The sequence below is a fragment of the Pleurodeles waltl genome, chromosome 8 (assembly GCF_031143425.1).
Source record: "Pleurodeles waltl isolate 20211129_DDA chromosome 8, aPleWal1.hap1.20221129, whole genome shotgun sequence".
Taxonomy (NCBI): domain Eukaryota; kingdom Metazoa; phylum Chordata; class Amphibia; order Caudata; family Salamandridae; genus Pleurodeles; species Pleurodeles waltl.
In genome coordinates, this window is record NC_090447.1 from 1,539,530,754 (window position 1) to 1,539,556,995 (window position 26,242).

Here is a 26,242-nt window from a genome sequence, read left to right on the forward strand (position 1 = left end):
TAGCCGGCAGGTCCTAGGCCGCTCTCCAGTCCGTGTCCACCAAGGCCATCCATCCCCCACCCAGTCCCTTCTGGGCTCAGCATCTCATTACCACCACAACCCATCTTTCACCTCCCCCATGGTCTGTCTCATTAGGGGCCACTATGGAGGACTACACATCTGTGCGGTCTGTACACTGGTCAACTTTTGTGGGTGGTGCTGCACATGATTGTGCCAAGATTGGTTTGTTTATAGAGTGGTACAGAAAGCAGTCAACAATATTGTCAACATTCATGCATCAAGCTGTGCTGTCGAGCTCTTGTGAGAGCTGTACATACAAGATGACAAATCTTCCCTATTTCGTAGCAAACATGTTGCAATGCAGGAAAGGGGAAATGAAAATTGTGAGACTGCAGCTTTGCACTGTAATGAGCGCTTATTCTTAGAAAGTGTTGGCGTGTGCAGGCTTCAGAAGCGCTGAACTTCTGAATTTGAGGTTACGATGCTTTGTGAAATGCTGGAGTAGGCATCATAACACCTCAGTGCGCGTGAGCATGTTATGACGTTTGCACATGCCTTTGTCATCACACATTTGGACGCCATTTTGTTTATTTTATTTACCATTCAAAGATGGCAGACACCACTGGGAGCAGGAAACAAAAATGCAAATTGTCCTTGTATGAAAGTGGGTTTTGAAGTTTGAGTAGCACAGCACTACACTGGAGCTCCTGGGCCCATAAAAATAAAAATGAATTGCATGAAGAGGGTTTAGGACGGAACAGAGTGACTGGAGGACATGTCGATGCGAAGGTGAGAGCCATGTGACGGAGGCAGGGGAGCAAGAGAAGAGCTTCAGGTGGGGCGGGGTGAGGCGCACATAGATTAAAACAAAACAAAAAAACAACAACAAAAGCATGGTTGCAGTAAAAAAATAGATGAGCAAGGGTGGAGGAAGGGGGAGCAACACGGGGTGCTTGGAGGTGGGAATAGATATTCAGGCAAGAAAACTCATGGACTGCCATAGACTGCTTGAAGAAAAAGTATTTTTGTGAATGTGAGCAGTGTGAAGATACAAGTCTCTCATTCAGAAGCACGGTAAAGATGATGTGCTCCAGGGGAGTGACAAACACAAGAAGAAGGAGAAGGGCAATCCAATAAGAAGCAAGTGAAGGCGAGTGGCAAGAAAGCCAGCCAATGGGAGGCAGTGGCAGGGCTTTAAACCCACATTAACATTTATGACACTGTCCACAAGAGGTTTTTTGACGAAGGACAGGGGAACGAAGATGGAATTGAAGGCAAGGGAGCCCTCAGTATAGCCAGTCTTTTATTTTTATGAAAAAATGCCATGTTCCTCAGTTTCTTAAGAAGTCACCAGGACGGACTGGCTGGCAGGGGGGGCAAACAGGAGAATGATACAGGTGAGAAAGAGGGATGGGAGGGGGGATACAAGAGGGTTGTGGGCAGGTGGATGGGAGAACAGGTGAGAAAGAGGGATGGGTGGAAGGGTGATACAAGAGGGCTGTGGGCAGGTGGATGGGGAGAACAGGTGAGAAGGAGGGATAGGTGGAAGGTGATACAAGAGGGTTGTGGCCAGGTGGATGGGGACAACAGGTGAGAAGGAGGGATGGGTGGGGTGATACAAGAGGGCTGTGGGCAGGTGGATGGGAGAACAGGTGAGAAGGGTGGAAGGGTGATACAAGAGGGCTGTGGGCAGGTGGATGGGAGAACAGGTGAGAAGGAGGGATGGGTGGGGGGATACAAGAGGGTTGTGGGCAGGTGGATGGGGAGAACAGGTGACAAGGAGGGATGTGGGGAAGGGTGATACAAGAGGGTTGTGGGCAGGTGGATGGGAGAACAGCTGAGAAGGAGGGATGGGTGGGGGTGATACAAGAGGGCTGTGGGCAGGTGGATGGGGAGAACAGGTGAGAAGGAGGGATGGGTGGGAGGGTGATACAAGAGGGCTGTGGGCAGGTGGATGGGGAGAACAGCTGAGAAGGAGGGATGGGTGGGGGTGACACAAGGGTTGTGGGCAGGTAGATGGGGAGAACAGGTGAGGAGGAGGGATGGGTGGGAGGGTGATACAAGAGGGCTGTGGTCAGGGGGATGGGAGAACAGGTGAGAAGGAAGGGTGGGGTGATACGAGGGTTGTGGGCAGGTGGACGGGAGAACAGCTGAGAAGGAGGGATGGGTGGGGGGATACAAGAGGGTTGTGGGCAGGTGGATGGGAGAACAGGTGAGAAGGAGGGATGGGTGGGAGGGTGATACAAGAGGGTTGTGGTCAGGGGGATGGGAGAACAGGTGAGAAGGAAGGGTGGGGTGATACGAGGGTTGTGGGCAGGTGGACGGGAGAACAGCTGAGAAGGAGGGATGGGTGGGGGGATACAAGAGGGTTGTGGGCAGGTGGATGGGAGAACAGGTGAGAAGGAGGGATGGGTGGGAGGGTGATACAAGAGGGTTGTGGGCAGGTGGATGGGAGAACAGGTGAGAAGGAGAGATGGGTGGGAGGGAGATACAAGAGGGCTGTGGGCAGGTGGATGGGAGAACAGGTGAGAAGGAGGGATGGGTGGGGGTGATACAAGAGGGTTGTGGGCAGGTAGATGAGGAGAACAGGTGAGAAAGAGGGACTGATGGGGGTGATACAAGAGGGCTGTGGGCAGATGGACGGGGGAACAGGTGAGAAGGAGGGATGAATGGGGGGATACAAGAGGGTTGTGGGCAGGTGGACGGGAGAACAGGTGAGAAGGATGGATGGGTGGGGGGGATACAAGAGGGTTGTGGTCAGGTGGATGGGGAGAACAGGTGAGAAGGAGGGATGGGTGGGGGTGATACAAGAGGGCTGTGGGCAGGTGGATGGGGAGAACAGGTGAGAAGGAGGGATGGGTGGGAGGGTGATACAAGAGGGTTGTGGGCAGGTGGATGGGGAGAACAGGTGAGAAGGAGGGATGGGTGGGGGTGATACAGGAGGGTTGTGGACAGGTGGATGGGGAGAACAGGTGAGAAGGAGGGATGGTGGGGGTGATACAAAAGGATTGTGGGCAGGTGGATGGGGAGAAAAGGTGAGAAGGAGGGATGGTGGGGGTGATACAAGAGGATTGTGGGGAGGTAGTTGGGGGAACAGGTGAGAAGGAGGGATGGGTGGTGGTGATACAAGAAGGTTGTGGGCAGGTGGATGGGAGAACAGGTGAGAAGGAGGGATGGGTCGGAGGGTGAGAGAAGAGGATCATGGGCAGGGGATATGGAGAACAGGTGAGAAGGAGGGATGGGTGGGGTGATACAAGAGGGTTGTGGGCAGGTGGATGGGAGAACAGGTGAGAAGGAGGGATGAAGGGAAGGTGATACAAGAGGGTTGTGGGAAGGTGGATGGGAGAACAGGTGAGAAGGAGGGATGGGTGGGAGGGTGATACAAGAGAGTTGGGGCAGGTGGATGGGGGATCAGGTGAGAAGGAGGGATGGGTGGGGTGATAGAAGAGGATTGTGGGTAGGTGGATGGGGAGAACAGGTGAGAAGGAGGGATGGGTGGGGTGATACAAGAGGGTTGTGGGCAGGTGGATGGGAGAACAGCTGAGAAGGAGGGATGGGTTGGGGGGATACAAGAGGGTTGTGGGCAGGTGGATGGGAGAACAGCTGAGAAGGAGGGATGGCTGGGGGTGATACAAGAGGGTTGTGGGCAGGTAGATGGGGGAACAGGTGAGAAGGAGGGATGGGTGGGGTGATACAAGACGGCTATGTGCAGGTGGACGTGGGAACAGGTGAGAAGGAGGGATGGGTTGGAGGGTGATACAAGAGGGTTGTGGGCAGGTGGACAGGAGAACAGGTGAGAAGGAGGGATGGGTGGGGGGATACAAGAGGGTTGTAGGCAGGTGGATGGGGAGAACAGGTGAGAAGAAGGGATGTTGGGGGTGATACAAGAGGATTGTGGGCAGGTGGATGGGGAGAACAGGTGAGAAGGAGGGATGGGTGGGGGTGATACAAGAGGGTTGTGGGCAGGTGGACGGGAGAACAGGTGAGAAGGAGGGATGGGTGGGGGGATACAAGAGGGTTGTAGGCAGGTGGATGGGGAGAACAGGTGAGAAGGAGGGATGGGTGGGATGATACAAGAGGGCTGTGGGCAAGTGGATGGGGAGAACAGGTGAGAAGGAGGGATTGGTGGGGTGATACAAGAGGGTTGTGGGCAGGTGGATGGGAGAACAGGTGAGAATGAGGGATGAAGGGAAGGTGATACAAGAGGGTTGTGGGCAGGTGGATGGGAGAACAGGTGAGAAGGAGGGATGGGTGGGAGGGTGATACTAGAGGATTGTGGGCAGGTGGATGGGGAGAACAGGTGAGAAGGAGGGATGGGTGGGAGGGTGATACAAGAGGGTTGTGGGCAGATGGACGGGAGAACAGGTGAGAAGTAGGGATCGGTGGGGGGATACAAGAGGGTTGTGGGCAGGTGGATGGGAGAACAGGTGAGAAGGAGGGATGAGTGGGGGGATACAAGAGGGCTGTGGGCAGGTGGATGGGGAGAACAGCTGAGAAGGAGGCATGGGTGGGGTGATACAAGAGGGTTGTGGACAGGTGGATGGGGAGAACAGGTGAGAAGGAAGGATGGGTGGGGGTGATACAAGAGGGTTGTGGGCAGGTGGATGGGAGAACAGGTGAGAAGGAGGGATGGGTGGGGGTGATACAAGAGGGTTGTGGGCAGGTGGACGTGAGAACAGGTGAGAGGAGGGATGGGTGGGGGTGATACAAGAGGGTTGTGGGCAGGTGGATGGGGAGAGCAGGTGAGAAGGAGGGATGGGTGGAAGGGTGATACAAAAGGGTTGTGGGCAGGTGGACGGGAGAACAGGTGAGAAGGAGGGATGGGTGGGGGTGATACAAGAGGGTTGTGGGCAGATGGATTGGGAGAACAGGTGAGAAGGAGGGATGGGTGGGGGGTGATACAAGAGGGCTGTGGGCAGGTGGATGGGAGAACAGGTGAGAAGGAGGGATGGGTGGGAGGGTGATACAAGAGGGCTGAGGGCAGGTGGACGGGAGAACAGCTGAGAAGGAGGGATTGGTGGGGGGGATACAAGAGGGTTGTGGGCAGGTGGATGGGAGAACAGGTGAGAAGGAGGGATGGGAGGGAGAGTAAGAGAAGAGGATTGTGGGCAGGTGGATGGGGAGAACAGGTGAGAAGGAGGGATGGGTGGGGTGATACAAGAGGGTTGTGGTCAGGTGGATGGGAGAACAGGTGAGAAGGAGGGATGGGTGGAAGGGTGGTACAAGAGGGTCGTGGGCAGGTGGATGGGGGAGCAGGTGAGAAGGAGGGATGGGTGGGAGGGTGATACAAGAGGGCTGTGGGCAGGTGGATGGGAGAACAGGTGAGAAGGAGGGATGGGAGGGAGGGTGACAGAAGAGGGCTGTGGGCAAGTGGATGGGGAGAACAGGTGAGAAGGAGGGATGGGTCGGACGGTGAGAGAAGAGGGTCATGGGCAGGGGATATGGAGAACAGGTGAGAAGGAGGGATGAGTGGGGTGATACAAGAGGGTTGTGGGCAGGTGGATGGGAGAACAGGTGAGAACGAGGGATGAAGGGAAGGTGATACAAGAGGGTTGTGGGCAGGTGGATGGGAGAACAGGTGAGAAGGAGGGATGGGTGGGAGGGTGATACAAGAGGGTTGTGGGCAGGTGTAGGAAAGTACCATCTTGCCTGGCATGTTACCCCCATATTTCACTGTATATATGTTGTTTTAGTTGTATGTGTCACTGGGACCCTGCCAGCCAGGGCCCCAGTGCTCATAAGTGTGCCCTGTATGTGTTCCCTGTGTGATGAATAACTGTCTCACTGAGGCTCTGCTAACCAGAACGTCAGTGGTTATGCTCTCTCATTTCTTTCCAAATTGTCACTAACAGGCTAGTGACCAATTTCACCAATTTACATTGGCATACTGGAACACCCTTATAATTCCCTAGTATATGGTACTGAGGTACCCAGGGTATTGGGGTTCCAGGAGATCCCTAGGGGCTGCAGCATTTCTTTTGCCACCCATAGGGAGCTCTGACATTTCTTACACAGGTCTGCCATTGCAGCCTGAGTGAAATAACGTCCACGTTATTTCACAGCCATTTACCACTGCACTTAAGTAACTTATAAGTCACCTATATGTCTAACCTTTACCTGGTAAAGGTTGGGTGCTAAGTTACTTAGTGTGTGGGCACCCTGGCACTAGCCAAGGTGCCCCCACATTGTTCAGGGCAAATTCCCCGGACTTTGTGAGTGCGGGGACACCATTACACGCGTGCACTATACATATGTCACTACGTATGTATTGCGTCACAATGGTAACTCCGAACATGGCCATGTAACATGTCTAAGATCATGGAATTGTCACCCCAATGCCATTCTGGCATTGGGGAGACAATTCCATGATCCCCTGAGTTTCTAGCACAGACCCGGGTACTGCCAAACTACCTTTCCCGGGGTTTCACTGCAGCTGCTGCTGCTTCCAACCCCTCAGACAGGTTTCTGCCCTCCTGGGGTCCAGCCAGGCTTGGCCCAGGAAGGCAGAACAAAGGACTTCCTCAGAGAGAGGGTGTTACACCCTCTCCCTTTGGAAAATGGTGTCAGGGCTGGGGAGGAGTAGCCTCCCCCAGCCTCTGGAAATGCTTTGATGGGCACAGATGGTGCCCATCTCTGCATAAGCCAGTCTACACCGGTTCAGGGATCCCCCAGCCCTGCTCTGGCACGAAACTGGAAAAAGGAAAGGGGAGTGACCACTCCCCTGACCTGCACCTCCCCTAGGAGGTGCCCAGAGCTCCTCCAGTGTGCTCCAGACCTCTGCCATCTTGGAAACAGAGGTGCTGCTGGCACACTGGACTGCTCTGAGTGGCCTGGGCCAGCAGGTGACGTCAGAGACTCCTTCTGATAGGCTTCTTCAGGTGTTGCTAGCCTATCCTCCTTCCTAGGTAGCCAAACCTCCTTTTCTGGCTATTTAGGGTCTCTGCTTTGGGGAATTCTTTAGATAACGAATGCAAGAGCTCATCAGAGTTCCTCTGCATCTCTCTCTTCACCTTCTGCCAAGGAATCGACCGCTGACTGCTCTGGACACCTACAAAACTGCAACAAAGTAGCAAAGATGACTACTGCAACCTTGTATCGCTGATCCAGCCGCCTTCTCGACTGCTTTCCTGGTGGTGCATGCTGTGGGGGTAGTTTGCCTCCTCTCTGCACTAGAAGCTCCGAAGAAATCTCCAGTGGGTCGACGGAATCTTCCCCCTGCAACCGCAGGCAGCAAAAGACTGCATCACCGGTCCTCTGGGTCCCCTCTCAGCACGACGAGTGTGGTCCCTGGAACTCAGCAACTCTGTCCAAGTGACTCCCACAGTCCAGTGACTCTTCAGTCCAAGTTTGGTGGAGGTAAGTCCTTGCCTCCCCACGCTAGACTGCATTGCTTGGTACCGCGTGATTTGCAGCTGCTACGGCTCCTGTGCACTCTTCTAGGATTTCCTTTGTGTACATCCAAGCCTGCATCCCCGACACTCTAACCTGCAGTGCACGACCTCCTGAGTTGTCCTCCGTCGTCGTGGGACCTTCCTTTGTGACTTCGGGTGAGCTCCGGTTCACTCTTCTTTGTAGAGCCTGTTCCGGCACTTCTGCGGGTGCTGCTTGCTTTTGAGTGGGCTCCTTGTCTTGCTGGGCGCCCTCTCTGTCTCCTCACGCAATTGGCGACATCCTGGTCCCTCCTGGGCCACAGCAGCATCCAAAAACCCTAACCGCGACCCTTGCAGCTAGCAAGGCTTGTTTGCGGTCTTTCTGCACGGAAACACCTCTGCAAGCTTCTTCACGACGTGGGACATCCATCCTCCAAATGGGAAGTTCCTAGTCCTCTTCATTCTTGCAGAATCCACAGCTTCTACCATCCGGTGGCAGCTTCTTTGCACCCTCAGCTGGCATTTCTTGGGCATCTGCCCACCCACGACTTGAGTGTGACTCTTGGACTTGGCCCCTTGTTCCACAGGTACTCTCGTCTGGAAATCCATCATTGTTGCATTGCTGGTGTTGGTCTTCCTTGCAGAATTCCCCTATCACGACTTCTGTGCTCCCTGGGGAACTTAGGTGCACTTTACACCTACTTTTCAGGGTCTTGGATGGGCTATTTTTCTAACCCTCACTGTTTTCTTACAGTCCCAGCGACCCTCTACAAGCTCACATAGGTTTGGGGTCCATTCGTGGTTCGCATTCCACTTTTAGAGTCTATGGTTTGTGTTGCCCCTTACCTATGTGCTCTCATTGCAATCTATTGTGACTGTACATTGCTTGCATTGCTTTCTATTGCTATTACTGCATATTTTTGGTATTGTGTACATATATCTTGTGTATATTTGCTATCCTCATACTGAGGGTACTCACTGAGATACTTTTGGCATATTGTCATAAAAATATAGTACCTTTATTTTTAGTATATCTGTGTATTGTGTTTTCTTATGATATTGTGCATATGACACCAGTGGTATAGTAGGAGCTTTACACGTCTCCTAGTTCAGCCTAAGCTGTTCTGCTAAGCTACCCTTTTCTATCAGCCTAAGCTGCTAGATACCTCTTCTACACTAATAAGGGATAACTGGACCTGGTGCAGAGTGTAAGTACCCCTTGGTACCACTACAAACCAGGCCAGCCTCCTACAGCAGGTGGGCGGGGAGAACAGGTGAGAAGGGGGGATGGGTGGGTGGGTGATACAAGAGGGTTGTGGGCAGATGGACGGGAGAACAGGTGAGAAGGAGGGATGGGTGTGGGGATACAAGAGGGTTTTGGGCAGGTGGATGGGAGAACAGGTGAGAAGGAGGGATGGGTGGGGGGGATACATGAGGGCTGTGGGCAGGTGGATGGGGAGAACAGCTGAGAAGGAGGGATGGGTGGGGTGATACAAGAGGGTTGTGGGCAGGTGGATGGGAGAACAGCTGAGAAGGAGGGATGGGTGGGGGGATACAAGAGGGTTGTGGGCAGGTGGACGTGAGAACAGGTGAGAAGGAGGGATGGGGGTGATACAAGAGGGTTGTGGGTAGGTGGATGGGGAGAGCAGGTGAGAAGGAGGGATGGGTGGAAGGTAGATACAAAAGGGTTGTGGGCAGGTGGACGGGAGAACAGGTGAGAAGGAGGGATGGGTGGGGGTGATACAAGAGGGTTGTGGGTAGGTGGATGGGGATGGGTGGGAGGGAGATACAAAAGGGTGGACGTTGCTGTGAAAGATGAGTGCAATGGGGAAGAACAAACTGGCGAAAGGGCGATTCGAGAGGACGGTGGGCAGGGGAACAAAGAATGAATAGTTTAAGAAGAGAACTTAGCAAGACAACAGGGTGGGAGCCAGTAGCGATGGACCAAGGGGGAAGAGCTGTAAAGCACCCACTCAGTCAGTTCAATGCAAGCGCTTGAGTGGAGTTTGAAGGGTATGCCCAAACAGCAGCTAACGCTAAGTGAGAGATAAATACTCTATTTGGCTGACCCAAAGCATAACTGACAAAATTTGCAAGCCAATGGCTGAACGAGGTTGGTCGAAACCACCCAATGGTTGCAAGGAGCGGACCCCTGCGCTGGACCGTCAAAACCAAGACATTGTAATGTGCTTGTTTCTAAAACACTTCTTCAGTTGTCTAGCGTAGGAAATCCATATTGTGCAACAGGCATTACAATCCCTCTGTGCCAACAAGACCCTTTGTGAGCATGCTTCTGCCCTTCTCTTTAGCTACTCAGGGCTACGGAAGCTCACAGGTCTTGTTTTTAGGTTGCTTGCTCAGTTTCCGGAGTTTTTTAGTTGGCAGCTGTTACAAGGTCGCCTGCATTGTGGGGAGGATTGTTTTTGTGCAGCTGTAAGGAGGAAACAACACAGAGACAAAGATATTTTGCCTCGTTACACCTCACCTGGGGAGGCGTGGCATTTTGATGCATTCCCAGCTCTACCACTAATGGTAAACCTGGAAATGCACCAAAATCCATGGGTGGATGCGTGGGAACACCAGCGCTCCACCCGTAGAACGCCTCCCTGCTGCCGAGTGACGCAAGGCTGCGATTTGAGCCTTCTAGCTAGATTAGCCTGTTCCCAGTACAAATGCACAATCAATTTCAGAAACATATAAATGTGCTGTTTACAATATTTATTAAATACAAATTCAGGGAATCTGCATCAATTAAGTGCGTGCATTGTTTAAGGACTTGCAGTAAACGTTCAGTTAATTTCTTGCTATCACTCCTACTAATGTGATGGTACAAAATGTGAGCCCATTGCTGTTCTCCGAACTCGTGCATTGCAACCAAAGGGATGACTTGATATACCACTTCTGTTCTTTCCCAGTAGCTGGTGGAATGTGAACTCACACTTTATTTACACTCTACATGCCTCATGACGTAATAGGTGCTAGGTTTGATGTATGTCCACTCTCTCTACTCAGGTTAAGTACTTTAAACTGTTTTTAAATTGCTGCTGGCAGGGGCCAACGCTATCCATAGGTGGACTTTTCTGCAGTGTTTGTCTTTGTGGGAGTTTCAATGTCTTACCAATTGTGGGTCAAAATCATACCACCCTACATGGATATTTTAACAAATTTGTTAAACTAAGGGGCATATTTACAAGCCTCGTGGCGCAGGGCAGCACAGCACATGACCTAGATGCTCTGGTGTGCACCTCACGGAAAGCGCAGAAATATTATGTATTTAAAAGATACAGTGCTTTCCTGTCCTTTCCCCCTATGCTGGCGAACAACGTGCTGATGAGCGCCAACGCAGGCACCCTGGCACCATAGTGCAAGGCTGCCTGCCTTGTATGCAGGATTGTTTCTGTGCAGGAAGGGGCACCTTCCTGCACAAAAACAATCCTGGGAAGCCTTTTCCTCTTTCTATGCTTGCTGCAGAATGCGGGACACATGGAAAGAGGAAAAAAACAAGGAGCAATAAAGGAATGTGCTCACTTGTACCAGGGTCTCTGGCATCCTTGCTATGACCCTCTGCACCCCAGTTCTTCAGTACCTAACCAGGGAAGGGGGGTAATGAGGTCACTTGTACCAGGGTCTCTGGCATCCTTGATATGACCCTCTGCACCCCAATCCTCCAGTATCTAACCAGTGAAGGGGGGGTAATGTGCTCACTTGTACCAGGGTCCCTGGCATCCTTGCTATGACCCTCTGCACCCCAGTTCTCCAGTACCTAACCAGGGAAGGGGGGGTATTGTGCTCACTTGTACCAGGGTCTCTGGCATCCTTGCTATGACCCTCTGCACCCCAGTTCTCCAGTACCTAACCAGGGAAGGGGGGGTATTGTGCTCACTTGTACCAGGGTCCCTGGCATCCTTGCTATGACCCTCTGCACCCCAGTTCTTCAGTACCTAAACAGGGAAGGGGAGGGGGGTAATGTGCTCACTTGTACCAGGGTCCTTGGCACCCTTGCTATGACCTTCTGCACCCCAGTCCTCCAGTATCTAACCAGCCAAGGGGGGGTAATGTGCTCACTTGTACCAGGGTCCCTGGCATCCTTGCTATGACCCTCTGCACCCCAGTTCTCCAGTACCTAACCAGGGAAGGGGGGGGGGGGGGGTAATGTGCTCACTTGTACCAGGGTCCCTGGCATCATTGCTATGACCCCCTGCACCCCAGTTCTCCAGTACCTAACCAGGGAAGTGGGGGGTAATGTGCTCACCTGTACCAGGGTCCCTGGGTCCCTGGCATCCTTGCTACGACCCTCTGCACCCCAGTTCTTCAGTACTTAACAAGGGAAGGGGGGGGTATTGTGCTCACTTGTACCAGGGTCCCTGGCATCCTTGCTATGACCCTCTGCACCCCGGTTCTTCAGTACCTAAACAGGGAAGGGGAGGGGGGTAATGTGCTCACTTGTACCAGGGTCCTTGGCACCCTTGCTATGACCCTCTGCACCCCAGTTCTTCAGTATGTAACAAGGGAAGGGGGGGTAATGTGCTCACTTGTACTAAGGTCCCTGGCATCCTTGCTATGACCCTCTGTACCCCAGTCGTCCAGTACCTAACCAGGGAAGGGGGAGGGGTAATGTGCTCACCGGTACCAGGGTCCCTGGCATCCTTGCTATGACTCTCTGCACCCCAGTTCTTCAGTACGTAACAAGGGAAGGGGGGGGGGGGTAATGTGCTCACTTGTACCAGGGTCCCTGGCATCCTTGCTATGACCCTCTGTACCCCAGTCCTCCAGCATCTAACCAGCGAAGGGGGGGTAATGTGCTCACTTGTACCAGGGTCCCTGGCATCATTGCTATGACCCTCTGCACCCCAGTTCTTCAGTACCTAACCAGGGAAGGAGGGGTTGGGGGTAATGTGCTCACTTGTACCAGGGACCCTGGCATCTTTGCTATGACCCTCTGTACCCCAGTCGTCCAGTACATATCCAGGGAACGGGGGTGGGGGGGTAATGTGCTCACTTGTACCAGGGTCCTTGCCACCCTTGCTATGACCCTCTGCACCCCAGTTCTTCAGTACCTAACCAGGGAAGGAGGGGGGGGGATAATGTGCTCACTTGTACCAGGGTCCCTCGCATCCTTGCTATGACCCTCTGCACCCCAGTTCTCCAGTACCTAACCAGGGAAGGGTGGGGGGGGGGGTAATGTGCTCACTGCACTGAGTTGAGGGCTGCGCTGAGTTGGAGCTGCACTGAGTTGAGGGCTGCACTGAGTTGGAGGCTGCGCTGAGTTGGGGGCTGCGCTGAGTTGGGGGCTGCGCTGAGTTGGGGGCTGCGCTGAGTTGAGGGCTGCACTGAGCTGGGGATGCACTGAGTTGAGGCTGCACTGAGTTGGAGGCTGCACTGAGTTGGGGCTGCGCTGAGTTGGAGGCTGAGTTGGGGGCTGCACTGAGTTGAGGGCTGCACTGAGTTGAGGGCTGCACTGAGTTGGGGCTGCGCTGAGTTGAGGGCTGCACTGAGTTGGAGCTGCACTGAGTTGGAGACTGCACTGAGTTGGAGCTGCACTGAGTTGAGGGCTGCACTGAGTTGGGGGCTGCGCTGAGTTGGGGGCTGCACTGAGTTGAGGGCTGCACTGAGTTGGAGGCTGCACTGAGTTGGAGCTGCACTGAGTTGAGGGCTGCACTCAGTTGGAGGCTGCACTGAGTTGGTGCTGCACTGAGTTGAGGGCTGCACTGAGTTGAGGGCTGCACTGAGTTGGGGGCTGCGCTGAGTTGGAGGCTGCACTGAGTTGAGGGCTGCGCTGAGTTGAGGGCTGCGCTGAGTTGAGGGCTGCGCTGAGTTGGGGGCTGCACTGAGTTGGGGGCTGCACTGAGTTGGGGCTGCACTGAGTTGGAGGCTGCACTGAATTGGGGCTGCACTGAGTTGAGGGCTGCACTGAGTTGGGGCTGCACTGAGTTGGGGGCTGCACTGAGTTGAGGGCTGCGCTGAGTTGGGGGCTGCGCTGAGCTGGGGCTGCACTGAGTTGGAGGCTGCACTGAGTTGAGGGCTGCACTGAGTTGGGGGCTGCACTGAGTTGGGGGCTGCACTGAGTTGGAGGCTGCACTGAGTTGAGGGCTGAACTGAGTTGGGGGCTGCACTGAGTTGGAGGCTGCACTGAGTTGAGGGCTGCACTGAGTTGGAGCTGCGCTGAGTTGGGGGCTGCACTGAGTTGGAGGCTGCACTGAGTTGGGGGCTGAGTTAGGGCTGCACTGAGCTGGGGCTGCACTGAGCTGGGGCTGCACTGAGTTGGGGGCTGCACTGAGTTGGGGGCTGCACTGAGTTGAGGGCTGCGCTGAGTTGGGGGCTGCACTGAGTTGGGGGCTGCGCTGAGTTGGAGCTGCGCTGAGTTGGGGGCTGCACTGAGTTGAGGCTGCACTGAGTTGAGGGCTGCACTGAGTTGGGGGCTGCACTGAGTTGAGGGCTGCACTGAGTTGGGGGCTGCACTGAGTTGGGGGCTGCACTGAGTTGGAGGCTGCACTGAGTTGAGGGCTGCGCTGAGTTGGGGGCTGCGCTGAGTTGGGGCTGCACTGAGTTGGGGGCTGAGTTGGGGGCTGCACTGAGTTGGGGGCTGCACTGAGTTGGGGCTGCACTGAGTTGGGGCTGCACTGAGTTGGGGCTGCACTGAGTTGAGGGCTGCACTGAGTTGAGGGCTTCACTGAGTTGAGGGCTGCGCTAAGTTGGGGCTGCACTGAGATGAGGGCTGCGCTGAGTTGGGGCTGCACTGAGTTGAGGGCTGCGCTGAGTTGGGGCTGCACTGAGTTGGGGCTGCACTGAGTTGAGGGCTGCACTGAGCTGGGGCTGCACTGAGTTGGGGGCTGCACTGAGCTGGGGATGCACTGAGTTGAGGGCTGCACTGAGTTGAGGGCTGCACTGAGTTGGGGTTGCACTGAGTTGAGGGCTGCACTGAGTTGGGGGCTGCGCTGAGTTGGGGACTGCACTGAGTTGAGGGCTGCGCTGAGTTGGAGGCTGCACTGAGTTGAGGGCTGCACTGAGTTGAGGGCTACACTGAGTTGAGGGCTGCACTGAGCTGGGGCTGCACTGAGTTGGGGCTGCACTGAGCTGGGGCTGCACTGAGCTGGGGCTGCACTGAGTTGAGGGCTGCACTGAGTTGAGGGCTGCACTGAGTTGGGGCTGCACTGAGTTGGGGCTGCGCTGAGTTGGAGGCTGCACTGAGTTGGAGCTGCACTGAGTTGGGGGCTGCACTGAGTTGAGGGCTACACTGAGTTGAGGGCTGCACTGAGTTGGGGGCTGCACTGAGTTGGGGGCTGCGCTGAGTTGAGGGCTGCGCTGAGTTGGAGGCTGCACTGAGTTGGAGGCTGCACTGAGTAGGGAGCTGCACTGAGTTGAGGGCTGCACTGAGTTGAGGGCTGCACTGAGTTGGGGGCTGCACTGAGTTGGGGGCTGCACTGAGTTGGGGCTGCACTGAGTTGGAGCTGCGCTGAGTTGGGGGCTGCACTGAGTTGAGGGCTGCACTGAGTTGGAGCTGCACTGAGTTGAGGGCTGCGCTGAGTTGGAGCTGCACTGAGTTGGAGGCTGCACTGAGTTGAGGGCTGCACTGAGTTGGGGGCTGCACTGAGTTGGGGGCTGCGCTGAGTTGGGGGCTGCGCTGAGTTGAGGGCTGCGCTGAGTTGGAGGCTGCACTGAGTAGGGGGCTGCACTGAGTTGAGGGCTGCACTGAGTTGAGGGCTGCACTGAGCTGGGGCTGCACTGAGCTGGGGGTGCACTGAGTTAGGGCTGCACTGAGCTGGGGCTGCACTGAGGTGGGGCTGCACTGAGTTGGAGGCTGCACTGAGTTGAGGGCTGCACTGAGTTGGAGGCTGCACTGAGTTGGGGCTGCACTGAGTTGAAGCTGCACTGAGTTGAGGGCTGCACTGAGTTGGAGCTGCACTGAGTAGGGGGCTGCACTGAGTTGAGGGCGCTGAGTTGGGGCTGCACTCTGTTGAGGTGTGCACTGAGTTTGGGCTGCACTGAGTTGGAGGCTGCACTGAGTTGGGGGCTGCACTGAGTTGAGGGCTGCGCTGAGTTGGGGCTGCACTGAGTTGGGGCTGCACTGAGATGGGGGCTGCACTGAGTTGAGGGCTGCGCTGAGTTGGGGCTGCACTGAGCTGGGGCTGCACTGAGCTGGGGCTGCACTGAGTTGGGGCTGCACTGAGTTGGAGGCTGCACTGAGCTGGGGCTGCACTGAGTTGGAGGCTGCACTGAGTTGAGGGCTGCACTGAGTTGGAGGCTGCACTGAGTTGGGGCTGCGCTGAGTTGGAGGCTGAGTTGGGGGCTGCACTGAGTTGGGGGCTGCACTGAGTTGAGGGCTGCGCTGAGTTGGGGGCTGAGTTGGGGGCTGCACTGAGTTGGGGGCTGCACTGAGTTGGGGGCTGAGTTGGGGGCTGCACTGAGTTGGGGGCTGCACTGAGTTGGGGCTGCACTGAGTTGGGGGCTGCACTGAGTTGGGGGGTGCACTGAGTTGGGGGCTGCACTGAGTTGGGGGCTGCACTGAGTAGGGGCTGCGCTGAGTTGGGGCTGCGCTGAGTTGGGGGCTGCACTGAGTTGGAGCTGCACTGAGTTGAGGGCTGCACTGAGTTGGAGCTGCACTGAGTAGGGGGCTGCACTGAGTTGAGGGCGCTGAGTTGGGGCTGCACTCTGTTGAGGTGTGCACTGAGTTGGGGCTGCACTGAGTTGGAGGCTGCACTGAGTTGGGGGCTGCACTGAGTTGAGGGCTGCGCTGAGTTGGGGCTGCGCTGAGTTGGGGCTGCACTGAGATGGGGGCTGCACTGAGTTGAGGGCTGCGCTGAGTTGGGGCTGCACTGAGCTGGGGCTGCACTGAGCTGGGGCTGCACTGAGTTGGGGCTGCACTGAGTTGGAGGCTGCACTGAGCTGGGGCTGCACTGAGTTGGAGGCTGCACTGAGTTGAGGGCTGCACTGAGTTGAGGGCTGCACTGAGTTGGGGCTGCACTGAGTTGAGGGCTGCACTGAGTTGAGGGCTGCACTGAGTTGGAGGCTACACTGAGTTGAGGGTTGCACTGAGTTGAGGGCTGCCCTATGTTGAGGTGTGCACTGAGTTGGGGCTGCACTGAGCTGGGGCTGCACTGAGTTGAGGGCTGCACTGAGTTGACGGCTGCACTGAGCTGGGGCTGCACTGAGTTGAGGGCTGCACTGAGCTGGGGCTGCACTGAGTTGAGGGCTGCACTGAGATGGGGGCTGCACTGAGTAGGGGGCTGCACTGAGATGGGGGCTGCGCTGAGTAGGGGGCTGCGCTGAGTTGGGGGCTGCACTGAGTTGAGGGCTGCGCTGAGTTGGAGGCTGCACTGAGTTGGAGGCTGCACTGAGTTGAGGGCTGCACTGATTTGAGGGCTACACTGAGTTGAGGGCTGCCCTATGTTGAGGTGTGCACTGAGTTGAGGGCTGCGCTGAGTTGAGGGCTGCACTGAGTTGAGGGCTGCACTGAGCTGGTGCTGCACTGAGTTGAGGGCTGCACTGAGTTGAGGGCTACACTGAGTTGAGGGCTGCCCTATGTTGAGGTGTGCACTGAGTTGGGGCTGCACTGAGATGGGGGCTGCACTGAGTTGGGGGCTGCACTGAGTTGAGGGCTGCACTGAGTTGGGGCTGCACTGAGATGGGCGCTGCACTCAGTTGGGGGCTGCACTGAGTTGAGGGCTGCACTGAGTTGGGGCTGCACTGAGTTGAGGGCTGCACTGAGTTGAGGGCTGCACTGAGTTGGAGGCTACACTGAGTTGAGGGCTGCACTGAGTTGAGGGCTGCCCTATGTTGAGGTGTGCACTGAGTTGGGGCTGCACTGAGATGGGGACTGCAATGAGTTGGGGCTGCACTGAGTTAGGGGCTGCGCTGAGTTGGGGGCTGCACTGAGTTGAGGGCTGCACTGAGTTGGGGCTGCACTTAGTTGAGGGCTGCACTGAGCTGGGGGCTGCACTGAGTTGGGGTGCACTGAGTAGGGGGCTGCGCTGAGTAGGGGGCTGCACTGAGGGGGTTGCACTGATCCGATATAGGAGTTCATTGAATTGAAAACTGGACTCTGCTCCAATCTTAGGCTGTTTACTGGAGGTGGGCGAGCATCCTTTCCTTGTGGGCCTGGGACCACTGATTATAGTCAGCAGGAGCCAGATGTACAAACATTATGAATACCGATTTCCAAATTGTAATTATCTTCGAATTGCAATTAGGACACCGGCATTCCTAATTTCTGATTTTTTAAATTCAAAAATAGCAAACCACAGTAGGTCACAAATCGACCTACCTCATGAATATTAATGAGGTAGCTTACTATTTGCGACTCATTAGGAATCGCCGCCATCACAGGGATGGTGGCCTGCTGGGGTCAGTAGACCCCACTATTTCTGTTGTTTGCTTTTTAATAAAGCAATTTTTTTTTTTTTTTTTTTTTTAAATGTGGGCAGTTTTCCTGACAAGAAAAACAGGATGTGTTTAAAAGTGAAAAAATAAACTTTGTAGTATTATTTTTTAAGAGTAGACAGTGGTCCATGGGACCACTGCCTGCTCTTAAAATATTATTATTTATATTCTGGAAGGGATCGCTTTGGGAACACCCCTTTGCAAATGGGCTACCATCAGTTTTAAACTGGTGGTAAATTAGTACCATTTTGTGACTGGAATTCAGTCGCAAAACTGTAATACATACCATACCGATTCTGTCTTTGGAAGGAGCACCCTAAACACACCCTTTCCAGACACCAAGTCGCAAACGCAAAATGTGATTCGGTAACAAGTTACCGAATTCCATTTTCTATTTTGAACATTAGAAAAAGCATTTCTCCAGTTGCAAACAGTCCGATTCTGCAAATCTCGCCATCTCAACATGTCCGAGCGGTCAGCCCAAAGGAAGAACTTTACAAGGCAGAGAAGCAACAACCCCCTTTCATAAGATACTGACAAAGGCTGAGCTCACCTTGGTCACCAGGATGTACCACAACTCATTGAACATTTCTAGCAGATTCCATGATGAGCAAGAACACAAATGAGAGGGGTGAGGTTTTATCACTTGGGGGATGACCGCTGGTTGTGTTTTGACTTCAAAGAAGAAAGCTCTAAACAGCTCATTCTACATATTTACGGGCATTCAGTAACCACCACATACTCGAAGCATTGTGGGTTAAAACTGAAAAAGGGCCTTGTTTAAAACTCGCTGGACAGGTTAGTCCATCACAACAGTGACTGATATGCCGTCGACCGAAACCTAAATTTCATAAGATAGAATAGGATTTGGATTTAGGCGTACAGGATATCTGTCACTGTTGTAGCAGAGTGACCCGTCCGCAGAGTTCTAAATCAGCCCAAATTTAAGATTGTTAGACGCTAGGAGGTGGTTCTATCCGACCGGTCCCTTGATGCATTTAGCCTCGGTGGGATCTTCCGATGCTATCCTTTATCGACGACCTCTTAGCCTGGAGTAAATAATGACTACATCAATAGAGGGGTGGTTTGTACCCGCAGCAGGAGATGAACAGAATGACCTTCAGAGCCCTGGACCCAGGGATGGCCAAGTAGTGTGTATACAGTGACCCACGGGGCCCATAGACATGATGACGTCCGACGGCCCTGAGCTCTGTGACCCATGGTTTAGCTACAGACGGTCCAAGAGTGGACAGTGGGAAACACCACCCAGTGGGTCTCAAAGTTCAACGGTCCACACAGACTGCCCAGACCCTGTAATGATCCTATAATGTGTCTGAATAAAAGACCTGCCCAGACCCTGCAACGATCCTATAATGTTTCTGAATAAAAAGACCTGCCCAGACCCTGCAATGATCCTATAATGTGTCTGAAAAAAAGACCTGCCCAGACCCTGCAATTATCCTATAATGTGTCTGAATAAAAGACCTGCCCAGACCCTGGAATGATCCTATAATGGCCCTGAATATAAAGAGCTGCCCAGACCCTGCAATGATCCTATAATATCCCTGAATATAAAGAGCTGCCCAGACCCTTCAATGATCCTATAGTGTTTCTGAATATAAGACCTGCCCTGACCCTGCAATGATCCTATAATGTCCCTGAATATAAAGAGCTGCCCAGACCCTGCAATGATCCCATCATGTCCTGATTATAAAGACCTGCCCAGACCCTGGAACAGTCATATAATGGTTCTGAATATAAAGAGCTGCCCAGACCCTTATCGAGATGATCCCTGATACCCCTGCCATCCCTGATCCTACACCATCCCTGAACGTAATGACCTGACCACACCTCATGATGGTCCCAGAGATAGTTGGACAGGACAATCTACACCCTCCCTGCGTACCTGACCCACTGGGTTTCTGTGAACCATCACCTGTGGTATGTTTAAAATAAGGACCCATGGTTACCAAACCATGCACTCCTCACCACCACACTGACACTGAATGTGTGTTCATCACTGTAACGCATAGTACTCATGAGAAGTAACCCACAGTGGTCAGGTGACCCCCAAAAATATGACTGTAAATACTGAATGTTCTGAAAATACACTTTCTGAAACTACAGCTGTAGTGAGGTAGCTCCAAGTTTGGCAGCTCAGCCGTTGTATACAAAGTATCAACCCTGTCATGTCAGCCACACTGTAAACATTATCTACCCTGACACTGCAGCTACACAGCAAAACATCTACCCTGGCACTGCAGCCACACTGCAAAACATCTTCCCTGACACTGTAGCGACACTGCACAACATCTATTCTGACATTGCATCCACACTGCAAAACATCTACTGTGACACTGCATCCACACTGTAAAACATCTACCCTGACACTGCAGCCACACTGTAAAACATCTACCCTGACACTGCAGCGACACTGCATGACATCTATCCTGACATTGCAGCCACACTGCAAAACATCCACCCTCACACTACAGCCACACTGCAAGACATCTATCCTGACACTGCAGATTCATTGTAAAATATCTACCCTGACACTGCAGCCAGGCTGCAAAACATCTACCCTGACACTGCAGCCACACTGTAAAACATCTACCCTGACACTGCACTCACACTGTGAAACATCTACCCTGACACTGACTGCATCCACACAATAAAACATCCACCCTGTAACTGCAGCCACACTGTAAAACATCTACCCTGACACTGCATCCACACTGCAAAACATCTACCCTGACACTGCAGCCACACATTGAAACATCCATCCTGACACTGCATCCACACTGTAAAACATCCACCCTGACACTGTAGCCACACTGTAAAACATCTACCCTGGCACTGCAGCCATGCTGCAAAACATCTACCTTGACACTGCAGCCACACTGCAAACCATCTAGCCTGACCTTGCAGCCACACTGTAAAACATATACGCTGACACTGCAGCGACACTGCAAGACATCTACCCTGACACTGCAGCGACACTGCAAGGCATCTATCCTGACACTGCAGCCACACTGCAAGACACATACCCTGACACTGCGATCACACTGTAAAACATCTACCCTGACACTGCAGCCACACTGTAAAACATCTTCCCTAACACTGCAGCCACACTGTAGCCACACTGTAAAACATTTACCCTGACACTGGAGCCACACTGCAAAAAATCTACCCAACACTGCAGTCACAATGTAAAACATCTGCCGTGACATTGCAGCGACACTGCAAGACATCTATCCTGACATTGCAGCCACACTGCAAGACATCTATCCTGACACTGCAGACTCATTGTAAAACATATACCCTGACACTGCAGCCACACTGTAAAACATCTACACTGCAAGACATCTATCCTGACACTGCAGATTAATTGTAAAATATCTACCCTGACACTGCAGCCAGGCTGCAAAACATCTACCCTGACACTGCAGCCACACTGTAAAACATCTACACTGACACTGCACTCACATTGTAAAACATCTACCCTGACACTGACTGCATCCACACAATAAAACATCCACCCTGTAACTGCAGCCACACTGTAAAACATCTACCCTGACACTGCATCCACACTGCAAAACATCTACCCTGACACTGCAGCCACACATTGAAACATCCATCCTGACACTGCATCCACACTGTAAAACATCCACCCTGACACTGTAGCCACACTGTAAAACATCTACCCTGACACTGCAGCCATGCTGCAAAACATCTACCTTGACACTGCAGCCACACTGCAAACCATCTAACCTGACCTTGCAGCCACACTGTAAAACATATACGCTGACACTGCAGCGACACTGCAAGACATCTACCCTGACACTGCAGCGACACTGCAAGGCATCTATCCTGACACTGCAGCCACACTGCAAGACACATACCCTGACACTGCGATCACACTGTAAAACATCTACCCTGACACTGCAGCCACACTGCAAAACATCTACCCTGACACTGTAGCGACACTGCACGACATCTATTCTGACATTGCATCCACACTGCAAAACATCTACAGTGACACTACATCCACACTGTAAAACAACTACCCTGACACTGCAGCCACACTGTAAAACATCTACCCTGACACTGCAGCGACACTGCATGACATCTATCCTGACATTGCAGCCACACTGCAAAACATCCCCCCTCACACTACAGCCACACTGCAAGACATCTATCCTGACACTGCAGATTCATTGTAAAATATCTACCCTGACACTGCAGCCACACTGTAAAACATCTACCCTGACACTGCACTCACACCGTAAAACATCTACCCTGACACTGACTGCATCCACACAATAAAACATCCACCCTGTAACTGCAGCCACACTGTAAAACATCTACCCTGACACTGCATCCACACTGCAAAACATCTACCCTGACACTGCAGCCACACATTGAAACATCCATCCTGACACTGCATCCACACTGTAAAACATCCACCCTGACACTGTAGCCACACTGTAAAACTTCTACCCTGACACTGCAGTCATGCTGCAAAACATCTACCTTGACACTGCAGCCACACTGCAAACCATCTAGCCTGACCTTGCAGCCACACTGTAAAACATATACGCTGACACTGCAGCGACACTGCAAGACATCTACCCTGACACTGCAGCGACACTGCAAGGCATCTATCCTGACACTGCAGCCACACTGCAAGACACATACCCTGACACTGCGATCACACTGTAAAACATCTACCCTGACACTGCAGCCACACTGTAAAACATCTTCCCTAACACTGCAGCCACACTGTAGCCACACTGTAAACGACCTCTTAGCCTTGAGTAAATAATGACTACATCAATAGAGGGGTGGTTTCTACCCGCAGCAGGAGATGAACAGAATGACCTTCAGAGCCCTGGACCCAGGGATGGTGGTTTGTAAAACATTTACCCTGACACTGGAGCCACACTGCAAAAAATCTACCCAACACCGCAGTCACACTGCAAAACATCTGCCGTGACATTGCAGCGACACTGCAAGACATCTATCCTGACATTGCAGCCACACTACAAGACATCTATCCTGACACTGCAGACTCATTGTAAAACATATACCCTGACACTGCAGCCACACTGTAAAACATCTACACTGACACTGCAGTCACACTGTAAAACATCTACCCTGACACTGCAGCGACACTGGATGACATCTATCCTGACATTGCAGCCACACTGCAAAACATCCACCCTCACACTACAGCCACACTGCAAGACATCTATCCTGACACTGCAGATTCATTGTAAAATATCTACCTTACACTGCAGCCAGGCTGCAAAACATCTACCCTGACACTGCAGCCACACTGTAAAACATCTACCCTGACACTGCACTCACACTGTAAAACATCTATCCTGACACTGACTGCATCCACACAATAAAACATCCACCCTGTAACTGCAGCCACACTGTAAAACATCTACCCTGACACTGCATCCACACTGCAAAACATCTACCCTGACACTGCAGCCACACATTGAAACATCCATCCTGACACTGCATCCACACTGTAAAACATCCACCCTGACACTGTAGCCACACTGTAAAACATCTACCCTGACACTGCAGCCCTACTTCAAAATATCTACCCTGACACTGGAGCCACACTGCAAAACATCTACCCTGGCACTGCAGTCACACTGTAAAACATCTACCCTGACACTGCAGCCACACTGCAAAACATCTACCCTGACACTGCAGTCACACTGTAAAACATCTGTCCTGACACTGCAGCAACACTGCAAGACATCTATCCTGACACTGCAGCAACACTGCAAGACATCTATCCAGACACTGCAGACTAATTGTAAAATATTTACCCTAACACTGCTGCCACACTGCAAAACATCTACTGTGACACTGCAGTCACACTGTAAAACATCTACCCTGACACTGCAGCCACACTGTAAAACATCTACACTGACACTGCAGTCACACTGTAAAACATCTACCCTGACACTGCAGCGACACTGCATGACATCTATCCTGACATTGCAGCCACACTGCAAAACATCCACCCTCACACTACAGCCACACTGCAAGACATCTATCCTGACACTGCAGATTCATTGTAAAATATCTACCTTACACTGCAGCCAGGCTGCAAAACATCTACCCTGACACTGCAGCCACACTGTAAAACATCTACCCTGACACTGCACTCACACTGTAAAACATCTGCCCTGACACTGCAGCCACACTGCAAAACATCTACCCTGGCACTGCAGTCACACTGTAAAACATCTACCCTGACATTGCAGCCACACTGTAAACCATCTACCCTGACACTGCAGTCACACTGTAAAACATCTACCGACACTGCACCCACACTGCAAAACATCTACCCTGACACTGCAGTCACACTGTAAAACATCTGCCCTGACACTGCAACGACACTGCAAGACATCTATCCTGACATTGCAGCCACACTGCAAAACATCTACCCTGACATTGCAGCCACACTGTAAACCATCTACCCTGACACTGCAGTCACACTGTAAAACATCTACCGACACTGCAGTCACACTGTAAAACATCTACACTGACACTGCAGCCAAACTACAAAACATCTACCCTGACACTGCAGTCACACTGTAAAACATCTGCCCTGACACTGCAGCCACACTGCAAAACATCTACCCTGACACTGCAGTCACACTGTAAAACATCTACCCTGACATTGCAACGACACTGCAAGACATCTATCCTGACATTGCAGCCACACTGCAAAACATCTACCCTGACATTGCAGCCACACTGTAAACCATCTACCCTGACACTGCAGTCACACTGTAAAACATCTACCAACACTGCAGTCACACTGTAAAACATCTACCCTGACACTGCAGCCACACTACAAAACATCTACCCTGACACTGCAGTCACACTGTAAAACATCTAACGACACTGCACCCACACTGCAAAACATCTACCCTGACACTGCAGTCACACTGTAAAACATCTGCCCTGACACTGCAACGACACTGCAAGACATCTATCCTGACATTGCAGCCACACTGCAAAACATCTACCCTGACATTGCAGCCACACTGTAAACCATCTACCCTGACACTGCAGTCACACTGCAAAACATCTACCCTGACACTGCAGTCACACTGTAAAACATCTACCCTGACACTGCAGCCACACTACAAAACATCTACCCTGACACTGCAGTCACACTGTAAAACATCTGCCCTGACACTGCAGCCACACTGCAAAACATCTACCCTGACACTGCAGTCACACTGTAAAACATCTACCCTGACATTGCAGCCACACTGTAAACCATCTACCCTGACACTGCAGTCACACTGTAAAACATCTACCGACACTGCACCCACACTGCAAAACATCTACCCTGACACTGCAGTCACACTGTAAAACATCTGCCCTGACACTGCAACGACACTGCAAGACATCTATCCTGACATTGCAGCCACACTGCAAAACATCTACCCTGCCAAGAGCACCACACTATAAAACATCCACCCTTCCAGACCAGTCATGCTGTAAAGGCAGCCACCCTCGCATTTAGTGCTAGTGCAGCCACCTGCTCACCGTGCAGTCGCAGTGGGCTGTGTTGGGGGTCTCTGGAGTGGCGCTCCCTGCAGAGTGGTAGCTGTTTCTCCTTCTTCAACCCCTGTGAGCTCGGTTTAGAGTACAGACTCTGCTGCTGCAACTCAGAGCCGACCACTGTCCACACTTGCACTTCCTGTAACACGCTGTTTACCACAGGAAGTAGGGGGCTGGCGGTGAGTGCACGGCTCCTGTTCACTACGCGCCCTCATCCCACCACAGCCAAAGTGTCTTCATGCCTAGGCTCTAGAGCACCAGAAGCGTGTATCATCTCTGTAACATAGAACCACCACTGTAAAATTGTAAATTAATTAGATACTGTAGGAAAGTACCATCTTGCCTGGCATGTTACCCTATTTTTACTTATATATCAGTTTGTTTTTGCCTGTCTCACTGGGATCCTACTAGCCAGGACCCCAGTGCTCATAGTTTGTGGCCTGAATGTGTATACCTGTGTAGTGACTAACTGGGTCACTGAGGCTCTGCTAAACAGAACATCAGTGCTTATGCTCTCTCTGCCTTTAAAATTGTCACTATAGACTAGTGACCATTTTTCACCAATTCTAATTGGAACACTGGAACACTCTTATAATTCCTTAGTATATGGTACCTGGTTACCAAGGGTATTGGGGTTCCAGGAGATCCCTATGGGCTGCAGCATTTCTTTTGCCACCCATAGGGAGCTCAGACAATTCTTACACAGGACTGCCACTGCAGCCGGAGTGAAATAACGTCCACGTTATTTCACAGCCATTTTACAGTGCACTTAAGTAACTTATAAATCACCTATATGTCTAACCTTCACTTATTGATGGTTAGGTGCAAAGTTACCAAGTGTGAGGGCACCCTGGCACTAGCCAAGGTGCCCCCACATAGTTCAGAGC

The 26,242-nt window shown here is 52.6% G+C and overlaps 1 protein-coding gene across 1 annotated transcript in view; it reads right to left on the reverse strand.

Annotated features, from left to right (window-relative positions):
• Positions 1-25,428, reverse strand: part of LOC138248957 (kelch-like protein 9) — a 120,533-nt gene extending 95,105 nt beyond the window's left edge. The window contains exon 1 of the mRNA XM_069202995.1: positions 25,341-25,428. The gene's annotated coding sequence lies outside the window, so the exon portion shown is untranslated. The remainder of the gene's footprint in view (positions 1-25,340) is intronic.
• Between the last annotated feature and the right edge of the window lie 814 nt (positions 25,429-26,242).